The sequence below is a fragment of the Macrotis lagotis genome, chromosome 6 (genome assembly GCF_037893015.1).
Source record: "Macrotis lagotis isolate mMagLag1 chromosome 6, bilby.v1.9.chrom.fasta, whole genome shotgun sequence".
NCBI lineage: Eukaryota > Metazoa > Chordata > Mammalia > Peramelemorphia > Peramelidae > Macrotis > Macrotis lagotis.
Window position 1 is genome coordinate 55115857 of NC_133663.1, and position 19129 is coordinate 55134985.

Below are 19129 nucleotides of genomic sequence, written 5' to 3' on the forward strand. Positions count from 1 at the left end.
AAATCTACAAACTAATTTAGTGCCCAATGATGATGGTATGGTTGAACAAACTGTGGTCTGTGAATAGAATAGGGTAAAATAGGCTTGTGTTATAAGGAAAGACAATTATAGATTTCCTAAAACAAAGGAAAACACATGAAATGATGCAGAGTGAAGAACACAGCATCTAAAGAACAATATACCAAATAACTGCCTCAATGTAAATGAATACAACATTAAAAGGCAACTACATTAGGGTAACTACAATAAGCAATGCCATCAAATCAATATATATATTTCCTTTTTTTTCCCAAAAAAAGCTGTAGAAGTAGAAAGTTACAGGTATGGTCAATTGCCATCAGTATAACAGGAAGATTTTCCAATTATATTTGCACTGAATATACTTTTGCAGGTTGGTATTTTTTTTTTGATGACAGTATCCCCATAAAAACACTAAAAAATTTTTTTTTAGGTTTTTTGTTTTGTTTTGTTTTTTGCAAGGCAATGGGGTTAACTGTCTTGCCCAAGGCCACATGACTAGGTAATTATTAAGTGTCTGAGGCTGGATTTGAACTCAGGTACTACTGACCCCAGGGCCGGTACTCTATCCACTACACCACCTAGCCACCCCCTATATTTTAAATTTAAAAAAGAAATTTTTATTTATATAATTTGATTTTATATCATCTATATTTCCAATATATCCCATCTCTTTATCCCTCCCAGACAGAAAAAAGATAATTAAAAAGATTTTCATATATACTATGTAGATTTTCTTAGGTAGGTACCTAAGATGACTGACGACTACCTGATGACTTCTGGTAAGACCTAGCCTCATTTAGCAGAAATAGCACTGGATTTGGAATCAGAGAAGTTGGGTTTAAATCTCAGCTCTGACATTTTCTAGCTGTGAAACTTCAGTCAACTTCATCTCTTTGAGCCTCAGTTTCCTCATTTTTAAAATGAAGATAATAAAAAGTTCACTCTCATCTTACAGAATTATGAGAAAAGTGAGTTACAAACATCAAAGCACTAACATAAACATAAGTTATTATATCATTTTTTTCTCTGCTCACTTTTTCACTGACTCATCCATCTTGAAAACTATCATGAAACATTTTCCCCCCAGTAATTTCCCATTTAATTCCCACTTTTGCTGCTCTGAAAGTGTTGCCTTCCAAAGCCCTACAACCTACAAAAAAGATAATGGCACCATCAACAGTGAATCATGAGGGGCGGCTAGGTGGTGCAGTGGATAAAGCACCAGCCCTGGAGTCAGGAGTACCTGGGTTCAAATCCAGTCTCAGACACTTAATAATTACCTAGCTGTGTGGCCTTGGGCAAGCCACTTAACCCCATTGCCTTGCAAAAACTAAAAAACAAAAACAAAAACAAAACAAAACAAACAACAACAACAACAACAAAAACAGTGAATCACAGAATCCAAATATCAGTCAAGAGTCTTAGAGATCCTTTAGTCCAACACTCTCATTTTATATATAAGGATATTGAGCCACTGAGAAATAACGGGTCACATAACAAGTCTACCAGACATCACTGTGAAAACAAAATCATCTCTTCCTAGAATTCAAAGGAAGCACCATACATGCCTAAGTCTCAGAAATACACAAAAATACTGTTGCAAGGCCAGATATCCTACAGAAATTCCTATGCCCCAGCCTTTTGAATAGAAACTCCCTCTAATGATGAAGATGGGCAACTGTTTGCAATTTGTATCTTAAAGAATTACCTGGGGTAATGAGTAGTGAAATGATTTGCTCAGGGTGGTACAGCCAACGTTGTGTTAGAGGTAGTACTTGAACTCAAGACTTTCTGAATCTAAAGACGGCTCTCTTTCCACCTTGCTATGATGTCTCTCAAAGAAATCGTATACAAATATGTCAGTGTCACAGCTTGGGTTATAGTGATCTAAACAGGAAGAAAAGAAAAGAAAGCAAAGAAGAAAAGAAAAGAAAAAGAAAAGAGCATTGAGAGATCTAAAGTCCATTGTTGTTTTTTTAAAGAAAAAATCATAATCATTTTCAATAAAATTTATTCTGATCAAAACCATTTCTCCATATTCCCAGCAATTCATATTTACCCAGGAAGCTTTTCCCAGGGAGTTTAATTTCTTAGGCATACCAAACACTGGGACGTGAAGTTGATGCTTTACTCATTTAAATGAAATCACAAATTTAGAATTGGGAGGACTTAGTGACCAGCAAGTCCAGTTATCTTCCTCCCCTCCCTCAGTTTACAGGCAAGGAAACTAAGGCAAAACTTGTTAGCTTCCAAGGAGGGCTTTGGACTCAGGTCTTCCATATTTCCAGGTTGAGCAACCTATTGCTTATAATCCACTGGTTCTTATTTGTTTTTTTTTAATTTGTTCCAATCTTTAGTTTTCTGTTTTTTTAAACTAAAAATTCTATTGTTTAACACACATTTAATAAAGATTTTGAGGTGACATGGCAGTGGTAGCCAAACCACTCATATAACTCCCCGGTCTTTTAAAATGAAAATTAAGTTATCTGGAGAGGAAGTCAGGGAATACTCACCAAAAAAGCCTATGGAAAATCATTATTTGATTTCCCCCTACCCTCTATAAACATGCTGTTTTCGATACACTGATTAAAAAAAATTAAAAAAATTTTTCCATAGGACAATGTCTAGTATTTGTCTGTTTTAATTTCAGAACAAAGGCCCATGGTGTTTGATTACATAAGAATTCAGCTGCACAGAAAATGGCCACAACATATTAAAAACGTCAGCAGCTAGAGCGCTCTGGCAGGAACCACTAGGGAATAACAAGCGTTTAATGTTCAGAAGGGCAGGAGTGTAGGGATCAGGTCGATCTCATACCAGAGCCAAAATATTTGTTTGCTGAATACCACAAAGGATGACTAAGCTCTGGAAGTTTGGTTTTTCTCCTTGCCTCATAAGAAGGAGTCACAGCAACAATGCAGGTGGCAGTTAGAATTTGAAGAAAGAATTTTTTTTCAGAGCCAATTTTTTTTTGAATCCTCAATAGAGAAAAAGGTTTTGTTTTGATTTTTTTGAAAAAATATATATATATATTAGGGAGAAATTAGAAGGCTCTTATCAAAAACTCTCTAGCTCCACAAAAGAACAGAAACACTTAAAATAGATTAGTCAGATGCAATTAAAGTTCTTGATACATTTCTTGGAAACATTTAAAAGGAAACAGAAAATTATATTAAGTATACCACAGATGTACACCAAGAAACTCACTTTGCATAAAGACACGAGACTGGTAGCAAGAAAACAGGAGGAGAAAAAGAATCTATCGAGGAGGCAGAGAGCGGTGGGTCAGAAATGGTAAAGAACCAGACTTTAAAATAGGGACACAATATGGAGGAGAACATGTCAAGAAAAAAAAAGTAGTCACTCCTGTCAAAAGCTCATCTGTAGAATTTTGGACCAAATGAATTTAAGTGTCTTGCCAGCTCTAACGGGATTTGTGGATTTAAAGTGTTTTCAACTCCAGGATCATAGATTTAGAACTGGAAGGGACTTTAGTATCCATTGGTCCAAGCTTCTTCATGTTACTGAGAGGAAAGTGAGGCACAGAAGAGTAAAATGACTTGCCCAAGGTCACACAGGTAGTGCCAGAACTGAGATTCAAACCCAGGTCCCAGAACTCCAAATCCGAGGCTTCTGCCACCATACCAAGCTGCTTCCTGTGCTGCTGTCCAGTTTGGCAAACTGTCCAGTCCTTCAGGCCTTTGCATACCATTAAAGCTGCCCTACAGAACATTGTTTTTATAAGTCAGATCCCGGATTACTGCTTGCCAGGAAAGAAAAGTGGTTGCACCCCCAAATATGTCAGGAACCATCACATTTAAGAGTCCGTTTACTTCTTGCAGATCATTTTCCTTTTTCAGAAGAGAAAGGCCCCTCCTTGACGTCTCTGCACCGTCCTCTCTACCCACCATATTTTTTTTTTCATTTTCAGGCAACGTATGATTCTCTGTATTCTGCTTACCCCATGGGAGGCTCCTCCCCAGCAGGAGATGAAAGCCCCAACCAGCCAAAGCCAAAAGGGAAAGGCCCGAGATGTCGATGGAATGCGTTTGCACAATGTTCAGAGAGGAATTTATAAATGCCTTTTGGTTACAAATGGTCAGATACCCATCTAACACAAACAGGAAAAACAACAATAATAAAATGGGGCCAGGGTCAAGTTCAAAGAGAAGGAAGTGACGGAGGGGAATCATCCTGACAAATCCCTGGGCACCTCCTGTTTGTGTAGGGCAAAGGGTGGGGCCAGCTGGCTGGCTGAAATGCTCCATCCCATGACTTGGGCCATGGGGAGGTTTCCTAGGCAGGGGACAACCAGCCGGGAAGGGTCAGGTCTGAAATCTGGCATCGAGGACTCTGATCATCTATGGACAACCGCAGCCTAAGCTACAGGCCAGAAGGCAGATAGAGTCCTGGGCAGGCAACCCAGAGACCTGGGTTCCAGTCCAAGCTGTACCACTCACCACCTGTGTGGTCTCTGGAGAGCAAACTAACTTCCCTTCAGAATTCAAATTTCCTTTCACTATAAAATAAGAATCAGATTGTTTTTATACTATCTGCTCCACAGGATGGCTGTGAAGAAAGTGCTTATAAATGTGATCTATTATTATCATTATCATTATTATTATATTATTTTCTATATTGCCTCATAAGCTATTTAATGCTCCTTCTCACAACTTAATATATAACTTGGTAATTCCTGTTTATGTGAGAAAGTTTATGGGGGGGAGTCTGAAAAAGCAAAAATGAAATTTAACCAACTACATTAATTGGCATGAATTCAAATCTTTCACAGGATAAAAAAATTAAAAACCACATTTTCCTGCTAGAAATATGGCAAGGAGAACAGATGATGGTCTCCCTTGGACAAGTATCAATATTACTTCACGCCTTGCTTGCTGATTCTGGCATGCTCCGGCCCTGCTCATAAACCATATTAGGACACCAAGGTGATGACATCAGAGTCTGGTCAAAAAGAGCTTCAAAAGGTTCGAGTAAGAGGTGACCTGATTCTGCCTCTAACTAACCTTGAGACCTTGGGCAGGTCACTGAGTCTCATTCCTCAGTTATAAAATGTAGGAGCTGAGCTAGAATGATCTTTAAAATTCAGTGGTGACGTATATGTTTCAAGTGATCTGTGACTGCTGCCCCAATTTTCTCAAAATATTCTTTTCCTTCCAAACAATGTATCTTCCTTATCAAGGAACAAAAAAAAAAAAAGGGAGTCTTTTTTTTTTAACTCCCTCTCCATCAAGGACTTTTTCTACTCAATACTTATTGAGAATCTATCGTGTCTGAAGCTTTGGGGCATTAAAAAAAGATGACAAATTAGTCAATTAACAAGAATTTATCAAACGGCTACTATGTGGTAGGACTAAAAATCTAAAGTTAAAATTGAATTAGTCCCCTGTGGTCAGGGAACTTACACTCTATCAAGGGAGAAAACAGATAGTTAGAATAATTATAAAAATATTTTTTATTAGAATGGGAACTCTCCTTGAAGGTAGATACTGCTTTTTACAATTCTTTGTAGTGCTAAATATATTAATACATGTTTATCAACTGATTGTGATAGATATAAAAAAATATATTGAGCAATATAAATGCAGCATTTTTTTTGATGAGGCAATTGGGGTTAAGTGACTTGCTCAGGGTCACACAGCTAGCAAGTGTCTGAGGCCAAATTTGAACTCAGGTCCTCTTGACTCCAGGACTGGTGCTATAACCACTATGCAACCTAGCTGCCCCGGTAGTAAAATTTTTGAGGGGGAATTCACTAGCTGCTGGGTTATAGAGGGGAAACCTAGAAGACTTCATGTAGAAAATGGCTCTTAGGCTGAGTTCTGAGATCTGAGGGATTTGAGAAGCCACACAGGTGAGGAGGTAGTACATTCCAGATATGAAGGCCTAGCCAATTCAAAGACATGGAGATGGGAAGAGATGTTATGTTTGAGGAAAAATTGAGGAGGCCAGTCTGGATGACATAAAGGGGAGCGATATATAACAAGACTGAAAAGGTAGACTGGGTTAGATTGTGGACTTTAAAGACTGAACAGAAGTCTAAATTTGATTCTAGAGGCCATAGGGAGCTGTTGGACTTTAATGAATAGCAGAGTAATTTGGTCATAATTATGCTCTAGAAAAATCACTTTTAGCTGTGTGAAGAGGAGAAAAAATTAAGGCAGGGAGACCAGTTAGATGGCTATTGTAATAACCTAGATGAGAGGGGTTGGAGGTGATGGAATTAGGATGATGGCTATGTAAGGAGAAAAGCACAGACATTTAAGAAAGGTGGAAACTTTAGACTTTATGTAGTTTAGTGTTTCCATTTTCTAGATAAGGAAACTGAGACCTAGAGAGATGCTTCTTAGAGCCTGTTTTCATGGACCTTTCCATCAATTGGAGAAATTATCAGTTGGGACATATCAACATATAGCATTTAAAAAAACACAAGCCTTGATGCATGCTTAATTTTTTAATAATATGATTCAGATTATGTTCCAGGAAAGAGTTTATTCTAACAATTATCTTATTAATACTTCACTAATTTAGCTGTATCTCTTTGTTTTAATATCCCTTATTAGTATGTTGTTACCAAGGAAGCAAATCAGTTGACTCAAGATCAATCCATATTTATTATCTCTAACTTCCTTTGGACACTACTGGTCACCATTTCTTTTTTTGAATATCTTACTTTCCTTGGCCTTCATGACCTTGTTGTACCCTGATTTTCCTTTTCTGGCTAACAATTATTTCTACATTATCTAAAAACTTATTTTCTTTCTGCTTTCTACATGTAAGATGGTCCTCAGTAGTCCTTCACTTTCTTTTCTCTCAATACTATCAGTCCTAGAAAAAGATCACTTAATCCAACAACTTCAACTCTCAATTCTATGTGAATGAATCCCAATCTTATGATTATAGCTCTAGTCTCTTTCCAAGATCCAGTTTTACAATTTTAACTGCATGCTGGACAGCTTAACCTGTGGGTTCACCTGCTTTCACCTTCTTCTGACCTCCCTGTTTCTGTGTGTCATACCACAATCCTTCTGGTAACTAACACTTTAAACTTTAGAATCATCTTTGATTCTTCTCTGATGTCTTCAAGTCATAACAGCTCTTTCCTCAATATCCTAACTGGCACTACCCTAGATGAAACTCTCACTAGAACCATTTATTGAAAATTAATGAGGGCCTAATCAAAGAATGTGCTAGTTAGGACCTGTTCACGGTCACTAAAGGTCAACAAAATAAATGTCAATGAATCTATTCAAGATCAAATACTGGCTTATAGAATTTTTGCTTGTGGGAATGGACCCACAAACTCCCACCTCAGATTACAAATGAAAAAACTGAGGTCCAGATGAAGTAAATGATTTATAAGACACATAAATAGTAAGGTAATAGTCACAATAAGAACTCAAGTTCTTACCTTAAATACATTACCCTTTTTTTACACCAGACCTTACACTCAGACCCTAAATACAAGACCTCTTTTCTTATACCACACTGCCTTCCGCAGGATAACTAGTGGCAAAAGGAGGACAAGAATTCAGACGAGATCACAGATTTAGAGCTTAGAAAGGTCCTCTACGGTAACCTAATCCAACCCATTTATTTCACAGTTGAGGAAATGGGGGGAAGTACAATAAAGTGATATTCTCAAAGTGACACAGTTATTAGCTACTTGACTCAGCTTTCTATTCTCTCTGTCTCTTCCAGACTCAAAGTCCTATACTTTTTCCTGTGATTTGCTTCATGGGAGAAATATTTCAATATATATATATATCCAAGGCCACACAGCTAGGTAATTATTAAGTGTCTAAAGTCAGATTTGAACTCAGGTACTCTTGACTCCAGGGCCAGTGCTCTATCCACTGCACAACCTGGCCACCCCCTCAATTGATATTTCAAAGTAATCCATCAATTATAATGACCCCTGATCATTTTTATAAAACATATACTAAAATAAAGACACTTGTTCAATTCTACTTAAAACAAAGCAACATTTAAATACTCAAATAGGCTAATGATATGGCTGTTCCCTCCAACAATGCAGATTTACTATCTATGCCTGCTTACTTTGAGGTGACTTTTATCAATATTCTCCCTCACAAAGTTTGTCCCAAGGTAGAGACTTTGCCTTTCTGCTGATATCTTCCTTTTAAAAAGTTGTGAAGAAGGAAAAAAAAATAGCTCCTTATACTTCTTTATGGAAAATGGCAGAGGTTTTAATATATTGGGTACAGGTAGTAAGACATTGGACCTTATAGGGTTAATGTTTCTGGTGGGGAAAAATTACTTATAAGTTTCTGGTTCTAAGTTCCCTACCTCTTCCAAATTAGGATCTGGAAAATACTTTGTCCCAAATGCTATATTTAGATTCTGAAATACTTCCCATGACGAAACTTGTGACTTACCATGATAAGGAGAGATTCTTAGGTCTTAGATTTTTACTAAAAGTTTCTTTGAAGGTATTAAAAAGTCTTTCCATTGGCTTTTGACTAATATATCATCATATTAATGTTGCTGTCCATAATGGGGAAAGAAATCTTTACCACTTAAAATATGTATAAGACCTCATATATGCATCATGTATAATAGATATTTAAAGTGGGTATTCTATTAGGGCCATTGGCCAGAATGAAATTATTCACTTACCTATAGCCAGGAAATAGTCATAAAGTGGAATCATGTACAGGAAATCACAACTCTGATGATTTATTATGGTCTAGGAAAAAATAATGCTAACTCTGTATAGTTGTTTTGAACCAACAAAGCAAACCTAACTAGTCAAGGGTTTGGGCCAGAAAAGTTTTGTTTATAGCTATGTAATTGAGACTGTAAACCCTTGGGGCACGGACCATGTCCTTACATGTAGAATAGAGAACTAAGTGTGTTTTGGGTGCCCAACCAAAGGAATAAGAAGGTATTGGTAGGGTTGAAATTTTTTCTTGGGTCTGGAGGCAGAGAGGGTACTGTTGGTGTTTTCTTAATACTCTCTCATTGTCAATTACATTGTCAGAGCTCACTTGAATCCAATCCACAACAATTTTCATCTCTTTAAATGTAAAATTAGCTAATTTTACATGTGCTTTTTCAAATAGAAAACCAATTGTTTCATTAATGCAATATAATCCACCCTTGTTTCTAAAACTCTTCAGCTACACAAACAATACCCCACCCATGCTAGAGGAAACTGCCTCAACACCTGTGATTGGTGCTTTTGTACAATAGATGTTTTAAAGGGATCATTTCATCTATTTACAAAAGCTTTAAAAATATTACTTTTTCCAATGATATGGTTACCTGATAACTTCTAAGTCAAAAATCGATTCTAGGGGCGGCTAGGTGGCATAGTGGATAAAGCACCGGCCTTAGAGTCAGCAGTACCTGGGTTCAAATCCAGTCTCAGACACTTAATACTTACCTAGCTGTGTGGCCTTGGGCAAGCCACTTAACCTGGTTTGCCTTGCAAAAACCTAAAAAAAAAAATCGATTCTGGAGCTGGAAATCTGTGAGATTTATGCTTTGAACATATCAAGTCAATTGCGACAGGCTAATTGCATCACAGAGAAGATGGAAGTCATACATTTCTGATTTTATAGGCAAGAGCAGATGCCCTCACATTTTTGATATAAACTGATCATAGAATCATGACCTTGAAGGTAATGTAGAGGTCATCTAATCTGAGGAAACTGAGGTCCACAGAGGAGTGACTTGCCCAAGGTCACAGAGATAGTCAGCAACAAATCTGTGTCAAACCTATTTTTGCAAATACAGAGGAAAATGTCTGACCAGTCAGCCATAGCCCTGCAAAGTCCATAAATGTTCAGAGAAAATTGCTGACTCCCAGGAATAAGGCCTCATGGGGGCCTCTGTTTAAAGTGAAAACAGGCAGCTTCTGATTTGTGGGCCTGGATGTAGTAAAGCAATGATTTTTAAAACAAAACCAACCCCAACCCCTAACACAAAACCTAATACAACTAACAGACAGCTCCTTTTCGGTGACCAAAGGCCAGGGGACTAAGAGCTAACAAAGGAAGGCAATTAAGGATAAATGAGCAGAGAAACCTTGTTCCTTTTCAGCACAGAGACTGGTTGACACAGAAACTGCCCGAGAACAATTTCCAGGACTAGGGAAGGCAGGCCTATAACCAACCAGGGCTCCAAGCTCTAGCCTCTGGTGTCAGCAATCCAAAGTCCAAAGATTCAAAAGCAGAATTTGGAGCTTGTACCACCACAAGGCTAGAGTCTCAGTCAAAAGCCCCACATCTCATTCAAGGCCTTCAGAGAATCTTCTAATAAAGCAGAGAGTAAAGAATATTCTTTAACTGTCTAATTAAAGCTTTTTTTTGGAGAATCAAGAAATATAATCTAAACCAATTAAAAATATACTAATAAAATAACTAATTGTGTGATTTTCAAATTTCACAGCTATGTTTTAACAATAGTACATACACCTGGACATTCATGGTCCCGTCTTATCCTTTAGCCTTTGCTTCCTTGGGTTTTGTAAAATCTTATAGTCTGAAAGAAAATACTATTGGAAAGAGAAACACAATTCTAAATATATAATCTCAGGAAATGTGGATGAAAGGGAAAAAAAAAACAAACTACCTACCATTATTCTAAATCAGACCTAATTGCCAAGAAAGCATGAACGTGAATCATACCATCAGTTTCCTTGACTGTAAATGAGACTTAGATGGTCTCTGATGTTCTTTCAAGCTCTAAAATGTATATTCCTCTGATTCTGGTACAATCCTTATTAAGTTAGTACCTTGTTAAACTGAATAGGGCTCAGACTTATTTTCCATGCTTAGTAAACTGAAGCTTCCTACTTTCACATGTAAATTTGAAAAAAAAGTTGAAAAAAATTTGACATCTTTTTCCAATTTAGATTTATATGTCCTCCAGGAACTTCTGCATTTACTGACATTACTATTAATAATTCAGATATTCCAGCAACATGTTCAACTACCGGGGTCTCTGCTAATAGACTGAAATATATACAACCAACCTCAGTTAGCCAACTTCCTATAAGTTTCCCTACTTTCTCCATAACTAATAGCATTCCCCCCTTACCTACCCTTCTAAAGTCAATTATTTCTTCTTTCTTTCTTGCTGGCCTTCCTTCAATTGTAAATCATTCTGTTCTTTTTTTGTTTTCTTTTTCAAAGTGAGACAAATAGAGCCTGGTCATGGTCATCTTTCAATAGATTTCACTGTCAGCAATTTCCTCCTATCCCCTTTCCTGACTCTTTATCCTTCTGTGGCATTGATTATGCCACTGTCTCTCAGTTTCTGTCTTTAGACTTTTGCTGCTTTTATGTTCTTCCTTCTCTAAAAGTCCATTACTAAAATACTGCTTAATCCTTCCAATGACTTCCTTTAATTCCATCACTTCAGAATTATCAGTCCATGCCAGAACTACCTGCATCCCTTGAAGCTCTTTAGTCATTGGCTTTATTTCTTCTCTTTTCTCCAAAAGTCAACCCTATTCTTATCTTGGAGTGGATAGCATGCACCTGGGGAGAGGATTTCTGAATTTCCAGGAACAGCTCCCATCAGGAACACATAAGTAGCTTTTGCTAATTAAAATGTTTATTTTCAGGGTTCTTTGCCTCCTATTTATTAATACTCTCTCCTATTCAAATGGCTGAAATCAAGAAGAGCAAACCAAAATCTATCAGTGTAGGTATATGGAATGTAAGCCCCTTGAGGGAAGGGCCTGTTTTCCTAGCTCCAGCATCAAGCATATAGTAGCCATATGATAAACATTAAATGAATTTCATTAATTTTTGAAATTGAATTATCTCTCTACTGAGGAAAGATTTTAATATCCCCAAAAGATAAAAAGGTAATCTGTAAACTATCCCTTCATCAATAATTGTCTCAGCTAGAGGTTCTGAACCGCAGGTCCATCAGTGTATTGAAAATTTTTTTTGATAATGGCATTTCAATATTATTGTTTTTTGGTAATACTACATATTTTACTCTAAGTGTTTTTTTTGGGGGGGGTTTAGGTTTTGTTTTGTTTTTTGCAAGGCAAATGGGGTTAAAGTGGCTTGCCCAGGGCCACACAGCCAGATAATTATTAAGTGTCTGAGGCCGAATTTGAACTCAGGTACTCCTGACTCCAGGGCCAGTGCTCTATCCACTGCTCCATCTAGCTGCCCCTCCTACTCTATGTGTAATGTTGTCTACAGGATTTACAGGATCACTCAAGGGGACCATGTCACAAAAAATGGGATCCTAGTATGTAGAAAATTCCTCCTGGGATTCCTTATGGACACCATGGCTAGGATGAGGGGAGAGGTAAGCTGAAGGCTGTATTGCAATCAATAAGTCTGCCCCTGCTAATAACCCCCACGTGACAATGAATCAGCCAGGCCAACACAGTGGCAGCAGCTGTCAAGAACATAGTTTTACACCATCCCTACCCAGCAGGCTCACAGTCTGTGTTTATGGAAGGCTCCCTTGAGCCTGCAGAGTCAAGTTAAGACTCATCCTCCTCCACAATCCCCTACCCCCCCTTCCCTAGCTGCCTATTCTCCATCTCCTTTTGTTCTGTCCAGGCCTGTCCCCTGTCTTTTGGCATTGTTCAGCCTCTGCCTTTTCCCCAACACGGCCCTGCCCTCTTGCCCTAATAGCAATCACCCCCCTTTTTTCCCCTGCCAAACGATCACCCTTTCCTCTTTCAAATTCCTTCCCTGATAGTCTCACTTTGGCAGAATCTTTCAGTCCACAACAAAACTCTTCCTTTTGACCTAATAAAGGCTCCCCCTACCCCATGATACACAAACATACCTCCTCATACCTCCCAACCAACACTGTCCCCACCCCTCAAAAGAAAAAGAGAAAAGGGGAGGAAAAAGTCACTGCCCTTCTGGGATTTCACCATATTCTAAGATGGTAGTTTTTGTTTTATTTCTCTCTCTCTCTCTCAGTAAGCATGGAAGGCCTTCTAGCAGTGGTAACATAACATCACAAATAATATCCTCTTGAGTTGACAAAGGTAAACATGATTGTTAGACCTCAAATAGAGAAGGTTAGATTTGGTATGAGTTTGGGGTGGGTTAAGAAATACTAAGAATACTAGCATATTAGACAAGAAGGAGTTTCAGAGAGACCACCTTAGTCCCACCCCATTCCTTTATAAACCCCAGTCTGTGGGAAGCTATTTTTGTTTTATTATTTTAGATAATCATGAAACACCTGAGGTTTTCCATATTTGAATTGTAGCCAGGAGAGAGTGAATCCAGGGCCTTAATAGGAGCTCTCTATAGGTCCCCAATGTCAGCTGATATTTGGGGTGTCAAAGTTTCTTACAACAAGAAAACACATAAAAAGAAACAGATCACAAAGGGAAAAGATGTATGAATTACAGATCAAAAGAGCAAATTCATCTAGTCAGAGAGGCACTTATGCTAAGGCAATGATATACAAAGGTAATCCAACAAGCACACGTTCCTGGGAACAAGCTTTGATTTAATTGATGCCCAGAGAACTTTCTGGGGACAGCCAGCAGGGAAGGGAGACAACCCATAGTCAGCATTCTGACATTTCAAAAGCAAAACCACTTTGCATGCATCATGAATTCTTACCCTGCTCTTCTCAACCTCATGTCTGCTCAAGAATGGCAGCAATTTTATAGAAGTCATTGGCATGCAAGGCCAATTGGCATAGTGTGCAGCAATGGCATTGGGGATTATTGGTTCATTTGGAGCCATACCATCTCAGGAAGTACAGGAAGAGGCAGAGTCCAAAGAAGTGATTTTAGAAGTGCGTGCGCGCGCACACACACACACACACACACACACACACACACACAAAACAGCCCCCAACACCACCACCAGCAACCACCCAAGAGCAGTTTTCAATATAACAAAGAGGCCAATGAACTAGCTAAAAATTCTAAAATAGAAGACCTATAAATTGGGCACATGTTGGTTAGAATAGAAAGTTTTTCATTTGAAGACAAAGGATGTGGGTCTATGATGTGGTGATTCTTCTTTCCTTTTAGCTAAATATGGTAGTTAAATCCAATATATATTAGGAACAATATATATTGGGGATATAAAATGGGGACAATGATATTTTCCCTCTCAACTTCACAACATTGCTTTGTAAAGAAATGCTTTTTAAGTGATAAAACATCAAACAATTGTGAACTATTATGTAAACAAGGATAATGCCCATAAGCAGAAGCATGCCTTTTTTATAGATCAGGCATGCTTCCTCTAAAATTTTCAGCTAAGTCTTGGCTAAGTTTAGAGAACTATTTTGAACTATTCAAAATGAAAATCAACCAGTAAGTATTTCCTTTCTATGATCCAAACATGTGCTATAAGTAAAAAGATAAAAATGAAACAGTTCTTATTCTCAAGGAATTTCTATTCTCTCACTATACTTTAAAGGAAGACACAATCAGATTGCCTCTGACAAATGAGAAAAAAGGATAAATCTAGGTATGAAATGAAAAATAAAACTGAATGCTATGCAATTATAATGAGCAAGTTTGTCCCTGAAGAGGAAATGAAAGAAAAAAATGTACCTTCTTTATGTTTGACAGGTGGGGGACTATGGGTATGGAGCTTTGCATAGACAGTAAGAGTTGATAAGCTGAGTAGATTTGCTTATCTGATTACTTGTTTCCTTTAAAACAATTTTTTTCATTAGAGACATCTTGATGAATTAAGGGGAGAGGTAAAATATATATTTGGAAATGAAAGTGATATAAAAACAAAGAGATAGCAATGAAAAATTTTTATTAAGAAATAAAGGACTTGATAAATTCTACCTTTGAGAATTTAACTTTGGATGATGCTAAAAATTAACATTTCTCAAATCAGATACCATATGTGTAAATTACCCAAGGAAACTAATTCCCCTGGGCCTCCCAATCATCATCAGAAAAGACATTCTGTACAAATGGCTGCAATGTCTATAAAAGGACTGGATTGTTATTTATTTATTTAATTTTTTGGCAAAGCAATCGGGTTAAGTGACAGCCAGTAAGTGTCAAATGTTCCCTAAATGTTCAGCGAAGTCTTGGCTAAGTATGGAAAACCATTTTGGACCATCTGAGGCCATATTTGAACCCAGGTCCTCCACCTAGATGACTCTAAAACGACCCAATTATTAAGAGAGAACATAAAAGCTTTAACAAGAAGGATACTGCTGTTAGCCAGACTAGGAAGAATTAGTAATATATTCAGAAACCTCAATAACTAACAAAACCACCAAGGTTTCAATAAAACCTGGAACATGGCTTCATTTAACAAGATCTAGTTAGCCAGTCAACAGTTATTTATTGAACATCTTTGAAAGACACAAGGAATACAAAGCAAGGCAAAAAATCAACACTTCAGGAGTATCTTCCCTTTTCATGAACCAGAAAAGTAACATTTTTTAAAATTTAAATATAAAAAAAAAAACAGAACAAGAAGAGTGCTTAAAGACTTCCTTGTACAAGTCCCTCATTTTACAGATAAGGAAACTGGGGCCCATAGAAATTATAGCAAATGAGCAGGAGAAAGCTTGTGATCCTAAGTCCAGCCCTCCTTCCACTATGCCACACCCAAGCTATTTCACAACCTGAGTGGTCCACGGCAAGAGCAGTTTCCTGATCTGAACTGGAGGAGGTCTCATCTCCTTTTCAGTTCTAAATCTAGGTTTAAATTCCAGAATTCCCCTGCAAAATACTCTAAAGCAACACCCCCCCCCCCCAGAAATTTCCTGTGGATCCCCATCATACACACACAAAAAGACCCTGCTTCTCTGGATTCTCAAGAAGAGAAGGGCTTCTTAAAGAGAACTAGGATTCTGTGCTAGAATGTTAAACTCACATTCCGAATGAGGGCTGCAGTGTCCTCAGGTCCATGGAACCTGTGCTTAGGCTGGTAACAGTGATTTCAGGGGGAAATGGAACCCACTGACTGCACTGAAGTCACTTTAGAAAATTAGAAAATTAGCTTCTGAAGCCCAGGTCTACCTTCCCTTCTTCTCTCCTACCTCCCCCCAAGGCCTAGATTTGAAATACGGAAGAGTAAACAAACAACCAAAAAAAGCTTTCCTGTTTGAGCATCTATCAAAACAGAACACTTTTACATATATTTTAACATTCAAAGTCTGTTGTTAAAAATACTTTCTCCCAGGGGAAATGGAAAGCACGAATCTGACACGTCCACAAATGTGTAGGCTCCATGCTAATGTGGTTTAATGCTAAACTCAACCCCCAAAATACTTATTTTATATCTAATAATGACAGTTGTGGATGCTAAGGATATAATAGTCCTTGCTCTCACCAAGTGTAACAGTCTACTGGAAGGAAACCTACATGTATCACAGAAAAGTATTCAGTTAAAAAAAATGAATAAAAATATATACAAAGTAATTTCAGGTGGGAGAAGAACATTAACAAATCAGGGAAGATCTCCTGAAAGAAGTGGCACCTGAGTTAAGTTCTGAAGGAAGTCATAATAAACAGAAGTGAGGAAGGAGACCAAACCAGGAGTGGAGTCAGTCTAAGAGAAAGGTATTAGACTTTTTCTTCTAGCTCCTTTTCTCCAAGCCAAGCAATGATACCACTGTACTATCTACCAGCAAAACTAATAAATAGGAGTGGTCCTAAAATGGTCTTGGCAGACAGACAAGATTCACATTGATATCCCCCTGTTAACAGATGCTTCAAATTTTCAGCAAAGCATAAAACTTGGAAAGATAGATTTTTTCCTTCATCCAAAAAAGGAAAAATGTTCTATATTATCCTCATAGAAAAGTCAGTAATTCATTCATCTTGAATGAACTATTATTTTTAGCATAATCTCCCAATTGTGTACCTATTCTGTCCTGACCTTCAAAACATCCTAGCCATAAAAGGGGTGGGGTAGGAAGGCAGAGAGATGAGGTCTGACTTCCTAAATAATGAAAGCTTAGTTTCTAAGAGAAATCATCGTCATCTTGGGGATAAATGTCACCTATTACAATTGACAGGAAGCATTTATGGCACCCTGAAAAGTCTGTAATTACTATGAAAAGAGAGGTTAAGGAAAAGCTCTAGGCTTTGTTCTCAGTGGTCATCTAAAACAGAAGGGGCAAGCACAAAGGCCAAAACACAACAAAGAAATCAAGAAGAGTCCTTCTAGATTATTCGATTACATTTTTTCTATCTGGTATTTGTTTTATGTGAATTGTCATGGTACTGTTTATTCCCCATCACACACATATGGCTTTCTACCTCTTAATTTTCTTAAACGTCATTCTGGGCAGAAACCCAATAGACAATGACTTTGAAATCAGGCTAGAAACATCTCGAAGAAGGCAAACCTATGACATAGTAATGCCTACCAATTTAAAGTTAAAAATAAAAAAGCTCAACTTCTTTAATGAAACCTAGGAAATCTACTGTGGAATTGATCAGCTTTTCTTTTAATGGTGAAATAATTTTTATTGCATTAATCTAATCCTTTAATTAAGATTCAAACAGGTTCAAAAGGGTTAATTAGTGCTAGCCTATCAAAATAGCAGACATGGTAGTTGTAATCTTGTTGAATAGCAATGATGTTTTAATTACAAATGCAAGGCTCATTATTTGTTCCAGAGTAAGCTACAATGCATTATATACTAAGGAAATTGGTCCTGTGACTCGTGCTAAAAAAAAAAAAAAAAATGGGCAGTCGCTGCAATTGTGCTGCTGCTAGTTCCTTTCAGTTTGTGGTCCTCAGCTTGAGTCGGCAATGAACAAAATGTACTTAGTCATTTTAAAGTCAAGGCTAAGAAAAGAAAATGGCTACCGAGCAATACAGATTTTTTTTTTAAAGCTTTGCAGGAAAGAGATTTCAAGCTCAAGCTCAGAGAACGGAGCCATGGGGAAATGAATCATGTTCTAATTGCCATCAGCCTGAAAGATTCCTCACAAAATATTGAAACCCATTTCCAAAAGGACATTTAGCCCACACAGGTCTGATTTTACAGACATGTTAATCGAGCTATGTGAATAAAGCCATTCTTGACTAAGACAGTAATGAATCTCTATGATCTCCCTCCACATCTTAAGGAGGTTTAAGTTCATGTTCACCTTTCCTTCCCAAGCATCCCAACCAAAAATATGTTCTGTGTCCATTTCGGGCTTTGATTTGGATTCTTATTCCCTTTGTGCTCAATAAAGTGATCATAGGGGGAAGGAACTCCAGCTAGATGCATATTCTGATTCTCAGGATTTCTGATATGCCTTTCACATTAGAGGTGCTGGCTGCACCAGTGATAATGAAACTACACCTTTGTACACAAACGTTGGCCAGTAGCTCCAAGCAGGTTATAAAGAAAACCCCACTTTTGACAGCAATGAGTACAGAGATGGGAAAAAACCCTTCAGCATTCAAGCTCTTGGCAACATGCAGCTTCTGAGGCAAAGGGCATGGGTTTTTAGGGTCAAGAAACCGCCTGGAAATCTCAAAACTAGGATCATCCTTCTTTTGGAAAAGGAACGAAAAGAACTGTAAAATTTCTATTTCATATTTGCATCAAAAAAATTTAATGGGCTTCTTTTTGCATATTTATTATTGCATTTTTAAACAGGGTTTGGTTGCCAAGGAAACAGGTTCTGGCCCAATATTAATTTGGAACTAAAATATATTTGAGAAGTTGTGCTCAAAGGAAAGAAAGAGCCTGTAATCATTCACTGAGAAGAGATTAGAATTTAGGTTTTACGTAACTAGAGCTATTTATTCTCTAGTCCTTAGGTACTTTTGTTGAAATAATCCATTCCAGTGGGTCATTGAGACTTGAATTCAGCTGACAGGGCCATCTATATCTTTCCTCCATTGAAAAATCTACCCTCCACAGTCTAAAAAAATTAAAGAAAAAAACCCTACATAATACTTATTTCTGCACATTTAACAAAACTACCTTTATTCTCCTCTTTTCCGTAGTACGTTTAAAGTCCGTTTTGAAAAACTTAAATATTTTTCATTTCCCTTATTTAACATGTTTGCGTATTTTGACATTTTCACCAGAAACCCAATAATTTTCAGATTCGGTTTAAAATGGGATTGAATCAAAAGCCTTTTCAAAAATTCCTTTGTTACCTAAATAGCGCCACACC

General features: G+C 37.5%; 1 protein-coding gene across 6 annotated transcripts in view; it reads right to left on the minus strand.

Annotated features, from left to right (window-relative positions):
• Nucleotides 1–19129, minus strand: part of ZBTB38 (zinc finger and BTB domain containing 38) — a 91825-nt gene that overhangs the window by 40045 nt on the left and 32651 nt on the right. Inside the window, exons 1-2 of one of the 6 annotated variants that reach the window (XM_074191190.1) lie at nt 3983–8673; nt 1730–1908 (exon numbers count right to left, since the gene is read on the minus strand). The exons of 3 other annotated variants lie outside the window; for them this stretch is intronic. The gene's annotated coding sequence lies outside the window, so the exon portion shown is untranslated. Of the gene's footprint in view, nt 1–1729; nt 1909–3982; nt 8674–19129 lie in introns of those variants that run through there. 2 more of the 6 variants (XM_074191189.1, XM_074191192.1) reach the window with 2 other exon arrangements.